This window comes from Scyliorhinus torazame, chromosome 6 (genome assembly GCF_047496885.1).
Source record: "Scyliorhinus torazame isolate Kashiwa2021f chromosome 6, sScyTor2.1, whole genome shotgun sequence".
In the NCBI taxonomy this organism is placed as follows: domain Eukaryota; kingdom Metazoa; phylum Chordata; class Chondrichthyes; order Carcharhiniformes; family Scyliorhinidae; genus Scyliorhinus; species Scyliorhinus torazame.
Genome location: NC_092712.1, coordinates 38629129 through 38641580, shown reverse-complemented (window position 1 = coordinate 38641580; position 12452 = coordinate 38629129). Strand labels below are relative to the sequence as shown.

At 46.7% G+C, this 12452-nt stretch overlaps 1 protein-coding gene across 3 annotated transcripts in view; it reads left to right on the top strand.

The window, feature by feature from the left end:
* Window positions 1–12452, top strand: part of LOC140424757 (sodium channel protein type 1 subunit alpha-like) — a 702944-nt gene that overhangs the window by 606664 nt on the left and 83828 nt on the right. The gene's annotated exons all lie outside the window — the stretch shown is intronic.

Here is a 12452-nt window from a genome sequence, read left to right as displayed (position 1 = left end):
CCTGAGTACCCTGGCATTGCCAGGGTGGCACCCAGATGGCACTGCCATGGTCCCCTGGTGGCACTTCCATGGTGGCAGAGACACTGTCAGGGTGCCAGGCTGGCAGTGCCAAGGTGCACAGGTGGCATCAGGAGTGCCAGGGTATAACTCTGCCCAGAGCCCGACCACCCAGGAGCTCCCAATTGTCTGGGAGACCCCCCCCCAACCCAAGTACTGGTATATCTGGTCCACATTTGTGGAAAACAGTGCTAAACCCCACTTCAGGCCGCCGAGGCGAGGCCGTTACAATCCCGGGCGCTGCGTAACTCCAGCGCAGACATATTCAATGAGACTAACTGCTCCCTTGAATATACAAATCTGGATCTCAACCTCAATGGGCAGGACCCAGACCGCGACATCTCGCGAGATCTCATTAGATGTTGCGAGGTGTGGCGAGGCTGGTGAATCTCACGCGAGGCCTCTCGCCAGGTTTACCAGCCTCATTGCATTCCGAGTCGGGAGCGATGAGGCCGATAGATTTCGTCCAAGATGTGTGTCCTCTTTATAGGGCGATCTGCCAAGAGGGTCATGTGGCCCCAAGCAGAGACCAGGGTGGGGGAATCACCCTAACAAGCGTAGGTTTCTGTATCAGTTTGATCCTGGAAGCTGACTTACAGCCATGAGATTGGAAGCCAATTATCGCTTATCCTCACAAGTAGGCTTCAATGAAGTTAATGTGAAAAGCCCCTCGTCGCCACATTCCGGCGCCGGTTCGGGGAGGCCGGTACGGGAATTGAACCCACACTGCTGGCATTGTTCTACATTGCAAGTCAGCTATTTAGCCCACTTTGCTAAACCAGCCCCTCATCGCATAAACATCGCAGTTGTTATTTATCTAGCTGGTGAACAGGAAATATTATACAAGCCATTCAGTTCAAGCGCAATTAGGAATGGTCAACAAAAGCTGGCCTTGCCAGTGGCACCCACAAACTTGGAACAAATATGAAGACGTCATTGATGCCAACTCACACAAGCAGATTTTCAGACATGTGATCAGAGAGGTGAGTGTTAGGGAGCATCTTCAAGGAGAGGTGGAGAGGCTTGGGCGGCAATTCTAGAGCTGAGGGCCCAAATTACTGACCACATGGCCACAATGAGATGAGGGTTAGTGAACCACTGAGACCTGGGAATGCTGTGGGGCTGGAGAAGGGCACAGAGTTAGAGAGGGGCCAGACAATGGGCGGATTTGAACACGAGGCTAAGAATTTTAAAATTCACGCTTTGCCGATATGAAGTGGACAGGGTTAGCGGATGAATGAGGCTTCGACTGAATTAGCATACAGGTAGCAGAGTTTTCGATGATCGCAAGCTTTTGAAAGCCGGAAGGACCAGGGATCATTGAGGAAGTACAGGGGAGTTTTCCTGAACGGCCCTGTTATTTTTCTCTCAGTCAACGCTACGGAAATAATGAGTTGTTGCTGCTTGTGAGACCTTGTTGTGTGCAAAGTTCCTGTTGTATTTGCCCACATGTTTACACTCGTGGGGGTGTTTAGGACCAGAGGGCACAGTCGCAGAATAAGGGGGTGCTCGTTTAAGATCGATTTGAGGAAGAATTTCACTCTCTTGGGCAGCACGGTAGCATAGTGGTTAGCACAGTAGCTTCACAGCGCCTGGGTCCCAGGTTCGATTGCCCGCTGGGTCACTGTCTGTGCGGAGTCTGCACGTTCTCCCCGTGTCTGCGTGGGTTTCCTCCGGGTGCTCTGGTTTCCTCCCGCAGTCCAAAGACGTGCAGGTTAGGTGGATTGGCCATGATAAATTGCCCTTAGTGACCAATAAGGTTAGGAGGGCTTATTGTGTTATGGGGATAGGGTGGAAGTGAGGGCTTAAGTGGGTCGGTGCAGACTCGATGGGCCGAATGGCCTCCTTCTGCACTGTATGTTCTTTGTTCTTTTGCGCTCAACCAAAGTGTGCCCACAGATGTTGACATCATTCACCATGTTGGAACGGAAGAGATTTAAACATCTGTTTTGTACTCCTCTGAGATACTAAAACAGGAATAGACCCCTGTCAGCCCTAGCTCAGTTCGGAGTGCCCTTAGGTTACCTTTAGGTTAAAAGGGAAGTCGGGAGCACTGAGAGGCTGTGGGGAGGGGGAGGAGATTTGATGGACATGGAGGCGAGTGAGATGGAGGTGTTGGGAAGAGCTGGGGCCTTTGCGGTTTCTAAACCGAAGGAAATACTAACTCATCCAGGACTCGATGGTGGAAAGGCAGTTAGCAAAACATGTTATCTGTCATATGATAGACAAGTGGTAAAATTAATTGGCAATGTCGCCTCCAATCAGCGCTTTTCTGCAAATGGAATGAACCGAGGAAGATGGGGAGGAGATGAAGGGTTAATCAGTTCTGAAACGCTCTAATCACTGCACTTCTACTCCTATTGTCTGCTTTATTGACTGTCATATCCTCAACACACGCTATTCTTTTCCCCAGTCCCATTAACAAATGAGATGTTGAATGTTGTCAGTAATTGATTATCTCTCTCACTCACTTTTGGAGTTTAAGGTTTCCTGCAGAGAAAAGAAAGAAAGAGAAATTTGCATTAATATAACACCTTTCACAACTTCAAGACAATACAAAGTGCTTCACAGTCAGTTTAAAAAATCTTCCATTTATGAAGAGCCTTCCAAAGCCACGGTTGGGATTCTCCGTAGCGGGTCCGCCCCGTTCCCGCTGCTAGTGGACGGGGCCGTTCGCTGCCGGCGGGATTCTCTACTCCCGTCACATGTCAATGGGATTTCCCATTGACGACACCCCATGCAGCCGGGAAACCCGCTAGCGAGGGTGCGCTGCCGGAGGATGTAGAGAATCCCGCCGTCAGCAAACCGCCGGAGATTCCCGCCCCACGTCCCAAAGTGTTCCTCCGGCAATGAAGTACTTTTAAAATGTTGTCACTTCAGGCATGTGGCAACCAATTTGCACAAAGCTCACTCCCTCGAACAATATTGCGATAATCAGCGGATAATCAGTTTTTCTTAGTGACTTTGGTTTAAGGACGACTAATGGACAGAACATCACCGATTCAAACGAGTGTCAGAATCTTTCACGTCCTCCTGACGGTCCGATGGAGCTGTGCTTTAAAGGAATTTTCAATAAAACCTCAGTACTATATATTGGAGTGGCAGCCTCCAAACTTGTGCTCAAGTCGCTGGGGTGGGTCTTGAACTCACAACCTCGCGATTCAGAGGCAAAGGCACTCCTAGCTGATCCATGGCTGACACAAGTCCAATCCTGCTTTAGTGTCTCAGGCAGCTAAGAAATAAGTTGCCCCGAGGAGTAAGAAACAGATATTGAAATCACTGCCATGCCATCATGGGGAATGATGTCTGAACCCAACATCTGTTGGGCCAGTTCAGTTGACCCAAAGGAACTTGTATTTGTACTATACCCCCCGTGACCTCAGAACGGGGCCAAAGGACTTGACAGTCCACGAGGTACTTCTTTAAAGTGTCGCCACAGTGGTAACCTGGGCAATTACAGCAAACAGTTTGCACACAGCAAAATCCCACAAGAAACAACGACTCCTTCTTTCAGTAATGCTGGCTGAGAGAAAAATAATAGGGATGCTGAGGAGAACTCCTCTGTACTTCATCAAAAGAGTGGCACGGAACCTTTCACAACTACTTGAGAGGGCAGTGCGGGCCTCGGTTTAAACTTCACTGTATTTTTTCATTCTTTTGAGGGATGTGGGCTTCACTGGCAAGGTCAGCATTTGTTGCCCATCTCTAATTGCCCTTGAGAAGGTGGTATTACGCCGCCTTCTTGAACCCGCTGCAGTCCATGTAGTGTAGGGACACCCACTGTGCTGTTAGGGAGGGAGTTCCAGGATTTTGACCCAGCGACAGTGAAGGAACGGCGATATATTTCCAAGTCGGGATGGTGAGTGACTTGGAAAGGAACTTTCAGGTGGTGGTGTCCCATGTCTCTGCTGCCCTTGCCCTAGATGGTGGCAGTCGTGGGTTTGGAAGGTGCTGCCGAGGGAGCTTTCGTGAGTTGCTGCACTGCATCTTGTAGAACAAAGAACAAAGAAAATTACAGCACAGGAACAGGCCCTTCGGCCCTCCCAGCCTGCGCCGATCCAGATCCTTTATCTAAACCTGTCGCCTATTTTCCAAGGATCTACTTCCCTCTGTTCCCCGCCCGTTCATATATCTGTCTAACTGCATCTTAAATGATGCTATCATGCCCGCCTCTACCACCTCCGCTGGCAAAGCGTTCCAGGCACCCACCACCCTCTGCGTAAAAAACTTTCCACGCACATCTCCCTTAAACTGTCCCCCTCTCACCTTGAAATCGTGACCCCTTGTAATTGACACCCCCACTCTTGGAAAAGCTTGTTGCTATCCACCCTGTCCATACCTCTCATAATTTTGTAGACCTCAATCAGGTCCCCCATCAACCTCCGTCTTTCCAACGAAAACAATCCTAATCTACTCAACTTTTCTTCATAGCTAGCACCCTCCATACCAGGCAACATCCTGGTGAACCTCCTCTGCACCCTCTCTAAAGCATCCACATCCTTCCGGTAATGTGGCGATCAGAACTGCATGCAGTATTCCAAATGTGGCGGAACCAAAGTCCTATACAACTGTAACATGACCTGCCGACTCTTGTACCCAATACCCCGTCTGATGAAGGCAAGCATGCTGTATTCCTTCTTGACCACTCTTATCGACCTGCGTTGCCACCTTCAGGGTACAATGGACCTGAACTCCCAGATCTCTCTGTACATCAGTTTTCCTAAGGACTCTTCCATTGACCGTATAGTCCGCTCTTGAATTGGATCTTCCAAAATGCATCACCTCGCATTTGCCTGGATTGAACTCCATCTGCCATTTCTCTGCCCAACTCTCCAATCTATCTATATTTTGCTGTATTCTCTGACAGTCCCCCTCGCTATCTGCAACTCCACCAATCTTAGTATCATCTGCAAACTTGCTAATCAGGCCATCTATACCTTCATCCAGATCATTTATGTATATCACAAACAACAGTGGTCCGAGCACGGATCCCTGTGGAACACCACTAGTCACCTTTCTCCATTTTGAGACACTCCCTTCCACCACTACTCTCTGTCTCCTGTTGCCCAGCCAGTTCTTTATCCATCTAGCTAGTACCCCATGCGACTTCACTTTTTCCATCAACCTGCCATGGGAAACTTTATCATTCGCCTTACTGAAGTCCATGGGCCCGATTCTCCACTCCCGCGCCGGTTGGGAGAATCGCCTGGGCCGCCACAATTTCCCACGACGCCGGTCCGACGCATTCCCGCGATTCTCCCAGCCCTTCCCTCATCAATTAACTTTGTCACTTCCTCAAAGAATTCTATTAGGATTATCCCTGCTACCCTTCTTAAACAAAGGGACAACATTAGCAATTATCCAGTCCTCCGGGACCTCACCCGTGCTCAAGGATGCTGCAAAGATATCTGTTAAGGCCCCAGCTATTTCGTCCCTCGTTTCCCTCAGTAACCTGGGATACATCCCATCCGGACCTGGGGACTTGTCCACCTTAATGCCTTTTAGAATACCCCAAACTTCCCCCTTCTTTATGCCGACTTGACCTAGAGTATTCAAACATCCATCCCTAACCTCAACATCCGTCATGTCCCTCTCCTTGCTGAATACCGATGCAAAGTACTCATTAAGAATCTCACCCATTTCCTCTGACTCCACGCATAAATTCCCTCTTTTGTCTTGGAGTGGGCCAATCCTTTCTCTAGTTACCCTCTTGCTCCTTATATACGAATAGAAGGCTTTGGGATTTTCCTTAACCCTGTTAGCCAAAAATATTTCATGACCTCTTTTAGCCCTCTTTATTGCGTGTTTGAGATTTGTCCTACTTTCCTGATATTGCTCCAAAGCTTGATCAGTTTTAAGTCACCTAGATCTTATGTATGCTTCTTTTTTCATCTTAGCTAGTCTCACAATTCCATCCGTCATCCATGGTTCCCTAATCTTGCCATTTCTATCCCTCATTTTCACAGGGACATGTCTGTCCAGCACTCTAATCAACCTTTTCTTAAAAGACTCCCACATTTCAAATGTGGATTTACCCTTAAACAACTGCTCCCAATCCACATTCCCTAGCTCCTGCCGAATGTTGTTATACTTGGCCTTTCCCCAATTTAGCACTCTTCCTTTAGGACCACTCTCGTCTTTGTCCATGAGTATTCTAAAACTTACGGAATTGTGATCGCTATTCCCAAAGTAATCACCAACTGAAACTTCAACCACCTGGCCGGGATCATTCCCCAGTACCAGGTACAGTGTGGCCCCTTCCCGAGTTGGACTATTTAAATACTGCTCTAAAAAACTCTCCTGGATGCTCTTTACAAATTCTGCTCCATCTACGCCTCCAACACTACATGAGTCCCATTCAATGTTGGGGAACTTAAAATCTCCCATCACAACCACTCTATTGCTCCTGCATTTTTCTATAATCTGTCAACATATTTGTACCTCCACTTCATGCTCGCTTTTGGGAGGCCTGCCATAAAGTCCCAACAATGTTACTGCACCCTTCCTATTTCTTAGCTCTACCCATATTGCCTCAGTGCTCAAATCCTCCATTGTGCCCTCCTTTATCACAGCTGTGATATCATCTCTGACCAGTAATGCAATTCCTCCACCCCTTTTACCTCCCTCTCTATCCCTCCTGAAGCATCTACACCCTGAGATATTTAGTTGCCAATCTTGCCCTTCCCTCAACCAAGTTTCAGTAATACCAATAACATCATATTCCCAGGTACTAATCCAAGCCCTAAGTTCATCTGCCTTACCTGCTACACTTCTCGCATTAAAACAAATGCACCTCAGACCACCTGTCCCTTTGCGTTCATCATTTCTTCCCTGTCTACTCTTCCCCTTAGTCACAATTAGTTTATTATCTAGTACCTTACTGGCTTTAGTTGCTGCCTCTTTACTGACCTCTAACTTCCTAATCTGGTTCCCATTCCCCTGCCACATTAGTTTAAAACCTCCCCAACAGTGTTAGCAAAAGCACCCCCTAGGACATTGGTTCCAGTCCTGCCCAGGTGTAGACATTCCGATTTGTAATGGTCCCACTGCCCCCAGAACCGGTTCCAATGTCCCCAAAATCTGAACCCCTCCCTCCTGCACCATCTCTCAAGCCATGTATTCATTCTGACTAATCTTGAATTTCTACTCTGACTATCTCGTGGCATTGGTCGCAATCCTGAGATTACTACCTTTGAGGTCCTACTTTTTAAACTTATCTCCTAACTCCCTAAATTCTGATTGTAGGACCTCATCCCGTTTTTTACCTATATGATTGGTGCCTATATGCACGACGACAACTGGCTGTTCACCCTCCCCCTTCAGTACGTCCTGCAGCCGATCTGAGACATCCCTGACCCGTGCACCCAGGAGGCAACATACCATTCGGGAGTCTCGTTTTCGACCACAGAAACGCCTGTCTACTTCCCTTACGATTGAATCCCCTATGACTATAGCCCTACCAGTCTTTTTCCCATCTTTCTGTGCAGCAGAGCCAGCCACGGTGCCATGAGCCTGGCTACTACTGCCTTCCTCTGGTGAGTCATCTCCCCCAACAGTATCCAAAACGGTATACCTGTTTTGGAGGGAGATGACCGCAGGGGACACCTGCACTGCCTTCCTGCTCTTTCTCTGCCTTTTGGTCACCCATTCCCTGTCTCCCTCACCAATCCTAATCTGCGGTGTGACCAACACACTGAACATGCTATCCACAACCTCCTCAGCATCGCGGATGCTCCAAAGTGAGTCCATCCGCAGCTCCAGAGCTGTCATGCGGTCTAACAGGCGCTGCAGCCGGGCACACTTCCTGCACATGAAGGAGTCAGGGGCATCGGCCGCGTCCCTGAACTCCCACATTGAGCACGAGGAGCATAACACGGATCTGGGATCTCCTGCCATTTTTACACTTTACCTTAACTGATTACAAATATAACATCAAATAATGAATAAGTGAAAGGAATAAAGATTTTATTTACCGGGTGTAGGTGGTACACACGGCTGCTACTGAGCATCGATGGTGAAGGGAGTGAATTTTTATGAATGAGGTGCCAATCAAATGGGCTGCTTTATCCTGGATGGCGTTGAGCTGCACTCATCCACCCTGCACTCATCCCATCAAATTCCTGACTTGTGTCAGTCTGGAATTTTGTCTTATGTCTCCTGGTGTGAGACTTACTGACTGAACTGGGCTGTCACAGGACAGTGACCTGGACGCTAGGCCCCAAAATACCAATCACAGCTGACATATTTCCGGGGAGCTATTTTTCTGAAAGGAAGTGTTTCCTCTGAGGCTGTGTCCCTCACATCAGTCAGCCACAGTGGCTCACGGCAAGTACCACCATCATGCTGTTGTTCCTCATGGGGACCTCCAACAGCCCAGTCCCACCAAACTGAAGGAGTCTCCCACTCCATTCTTGATTCACCAAGCCCGTTTCTTCCTTCCAAAGGGAACATTCAACAATTTGCGATTTTTTTTTTTTTTTTTTGAGCATTGTACCTGCTCCAGTTGGAACTAATTTCTCCAGCTCGGAAGAGGGGCAATCACTCTGTGCCTTTGAAAGGTGCTTTGGAGAGGGGTTGGCGAAGAGTGAAATCAATGTTTCCAGCACCGAGCATTCTGAGTCTGTACAGAGAAACCCTGCAGAATTGAAGTGAGGCAATAAAGTGGAAAGGGTGGTGGACAGGATCCAGATCTGTCAATTGTACGGTGGGGATAATTGGTTTGGATGGAGAGTTTTGTTACAGAGTTTATGGAACAAACTTTCAGATACTGAAGGTAACGCTGTGCTTATTTATTTTGTTGATCACAAAGAGCTTGCTAGAAGAGACCTGAAGGTTAAAAAGAATCAGCCCCTATTGAGCTAATCCAATCCTAATCTATGTCCTGCTATGACTGGAAAGATTGTTGACTGCAGTGAGCACCGTACCAGGATAGAATGATGCTGGTGTGATGACCGATGGATGATTCGGCGTCTTTCTGGATTATCTTTGTGAATCTGAACGTTTTCAATGCAGAGTTTTCACTTTGAAGGTGAACTGAATAGGACAAAGTCCAGAATGGAACAGGTCGTATTTGATCTCGGGGCTTGATGGGTGAAAAACAATCTGTAAAATGTTGTTCCACAGGTTAGCAAGGCCTTAGAAAAAAACAAGCACACCAGGCTTTGTTTCTAGATAGATAGAATCGAGGGAGAATTAAGCTAAACCTGTATCAAACCTTGGTTAGACCACATTTAGAATACTGTGTGCAGTTCTGGTCACAATATTCTAAAAAGAGTATTGAGGCACTGGAGAAGGTGCAGAGATGGTTTACAAGGATGGTATCAGAAATACGAGTTGGGAAAGGATTGAAAAGCTGACTCTCCCTTGAAAAACAAAGTCTGACGGGTAACCTAATAGAGGGGTTTAAAATTCTGAAAGGTTTTGATAGGGTGGACACAGAGAGAATGTTTCCTCGCATGGGGAGGAGTGTCACTGGAGGACGTCAATACAATACAGTCACCCAGAAATCCAATGGGGAATTCAGACAGGAACATCTTCACCCCGAGAGTGGTGGCAATGTGGAACTCACTGCCACAGCGAGTGGTTGAAGTGAATTTCATTTAAGATGAAACTAGAGATAAAAGTGAGGAAGAAGGGAATAACAGCTGGCTACGATGATAGATTTAGATGAGGAAAGATGAAAGGAAGTTTGAGTCGAGCATAAACACCAGCATGGACTGGTTTGGCCTGTTTCTTTGCCACACAGCCTATGCCATCTGTGTAACCCTCTGAAAAGTCAGGATGCACAAGAGTCTGAGGCGAATAAGATAGATGAGCACATGAGAGTGTGGCCCTCAGACTGAGGTAGCAACTGACATGGCGGACAAAGAAATACTCACACAAGATATTTTGTACAACTCATTCTTTATTACTGTTTAGAACAACGCTAAACTGCTCTTCAGATATTTTGCACAAATTACTCTTCATTAATTCTTTAAAAACTAGATAACCACTGAACTGCTTTTTATTCTGCTGGTTGAGGTGCTGATTACTTGTTACAATGAACCACAAGACTTGCGGCTTAGACTCAGATATTATCCTTTGCTAAGTGAGGTGACCAATCTCCCTTCTTACGTTGGACTGGTCTTCTTCCTGTCTGTGTTCCGGGCTCAGGGTGGTCTTCTTACTCGATGGTTGGTCCCGCAGGTCTCGACGCTGAGGCTGTTAACTTCTCCCTTTTTCATCCAGTTTCTTCAAACATTGAGAAAGTTCAGTACACGGGATGTACAGGGATGACCTATTGCCCGTTTTCCTCAATATTAGCTTGCAAAAACAGTGCACATCTGCTGGCCTTGTTTTCTTAGTACATCTTGCCGCACTTGCTCGCAAAAGCAAACTTCCTCAAGCCTTGTGTTCTGTAAGGTTGGCTGCTTTACAGACGTTTAGCTGTTGATCATCCGGCTGCAAGGAAGAAAGGAATAGAAAGATAACAATAAAAACTTGCATTAATTGGAAGTCCGTGTACACCACATCAACAACATTACCCTCATCAACCCTCTCTGTTACCACATCAAAAATTGAACCAAGTTAGTTAAACAAAATTTTCCCTTAACAAATCCATGTTGGCTTTCCTTAACCCTGCATTTGCCAAGGAGTATTAACTTTGTCCCGAATTATCATTTGTAAAAGCTTCCTTCCACCGAAGTTAAACTGAGTGGCCTGTAGTTGCTGAGTTATCTTTGCACTCTTTTTTGAACAATGTTTGCAGTTCTCCAGTTCTCTGGCACCATCCCTGAGTCTAAGAAATACTGGAAAGTTATGACCAGTGCTTCCGTACATTCCAGTCTAAAATTGGCCAAAAGACAATGTTATGCCAAAGCACCTTGGTGGACAGGATATGTTTCCCAATCTCGCTTCCCTCAGTATCCTTGGGTGCATCTCATCCGGCCCTGGGGCCTTATCAATGTCCAGACAGCCTAACCAATACCCACTCCTCATCAGTTTAAACCCTTCTGAACTACCTCCTCTGTCACCATGACCTGAACCGCAACCTTGGTAAAGGCAGGTTCAAAGTATTAATTTAATACAAAGAACAAATACCTCCGCCATGTCCCCGCCTCCATGTTCAAATCCCCCCTTTTGGTCCCTAATTGACCCTATTTCCTCACTTACCACCTTTTTAATATTGATATGCCTGTAGAAGACTTTGGGATTCCCTTTATGTTAGCTGCCAGTCTCTTGTCTTAATATATCTTTGATATTTTATTTGTTTTTTCAATTCCCCTCTGAACTTTCTAGCCTGTTTCTCGCTTGCATTATCCACTCTCCACGCCACCCACCCCCCCCCCCCCCCCCCGCTCCCCCACCCCCACCCCCACCCCCTTGTTTAAACGTTCTTACTCTGGATTGTTCTCTTTCCTTTTCCATTGACAGCCTAAACCTTATGATACAATGATCACTGTCTCCTAAATTATTCCACAACGGACACTTGATCCAATTATCACACTTCATTCTCAAGAACAAGGTCCAGCAGTGCCTCCCTTCGTATTGGACTGGAAGCACACTGCTGTAAAAAAATCTTCGGAATTCTAGGAACTCTTGCTCTCCTCTGCCCTTCACACTAGTACTATCCCAGTTGGATAACTAAAGTCCCCCATTATATTCTGCATAGCTCTTGCACCTCTCTGTAATTTCCTCTGTAATTGCCTGACCACTGTCCTTCCTTTCAGTAATGTTTCCCAATCTATCATAGCTAGTTCATGCCTCATACCATCATAGTTACCTTTATTGAGATTCAGGACCCTAGTCTTCGAATCAACTACTTTACTGTTCACCTTGATAAATCTTATTATGGGCACTCATCCCCAAGGGTTCCTCTACATCCTTCCTCTAGTTGATGGCCTATAGACTACACCAGGTAATGTAATTACACATTTTCTGTTCCTTAGTCCCAGCCAAATAGATTCTGCCCTGACCCCTTTGGGACCACCTCTGTCTCCAGTGTTCTCCTCAATCAATCCTACCACCCCTCGCTCCTTTCCTTTTTTTCCTAACTTTCCTGAACACCTTATCCAGGAATATTTAACACGCAGCCTTGCCCTGCTTTGAGCCAGATCTCTGTTATTGCTGCAATGTGGCTAAAATAGGGCTTCAACCCACTGATCTTATTTATCCACGCATTCACTAATTTACACAGTAACCTTTTTTCAGATATTATTATTCGCCCCCCCTGACTCTGAACCCACCGTAATACAAGCAAATGTTGTTGGAATTATATTGCATACAGCCTACAGCATGGAAACATCCCATTTAACCCAATGTCTCTATGATACCGTTGTATGCTACAGGATGAAAACTCTTTCAGTGTTTCAGAAGATTATCCTGTAATGAGTCTCTAACTGAAAGAAGTGTAGCTG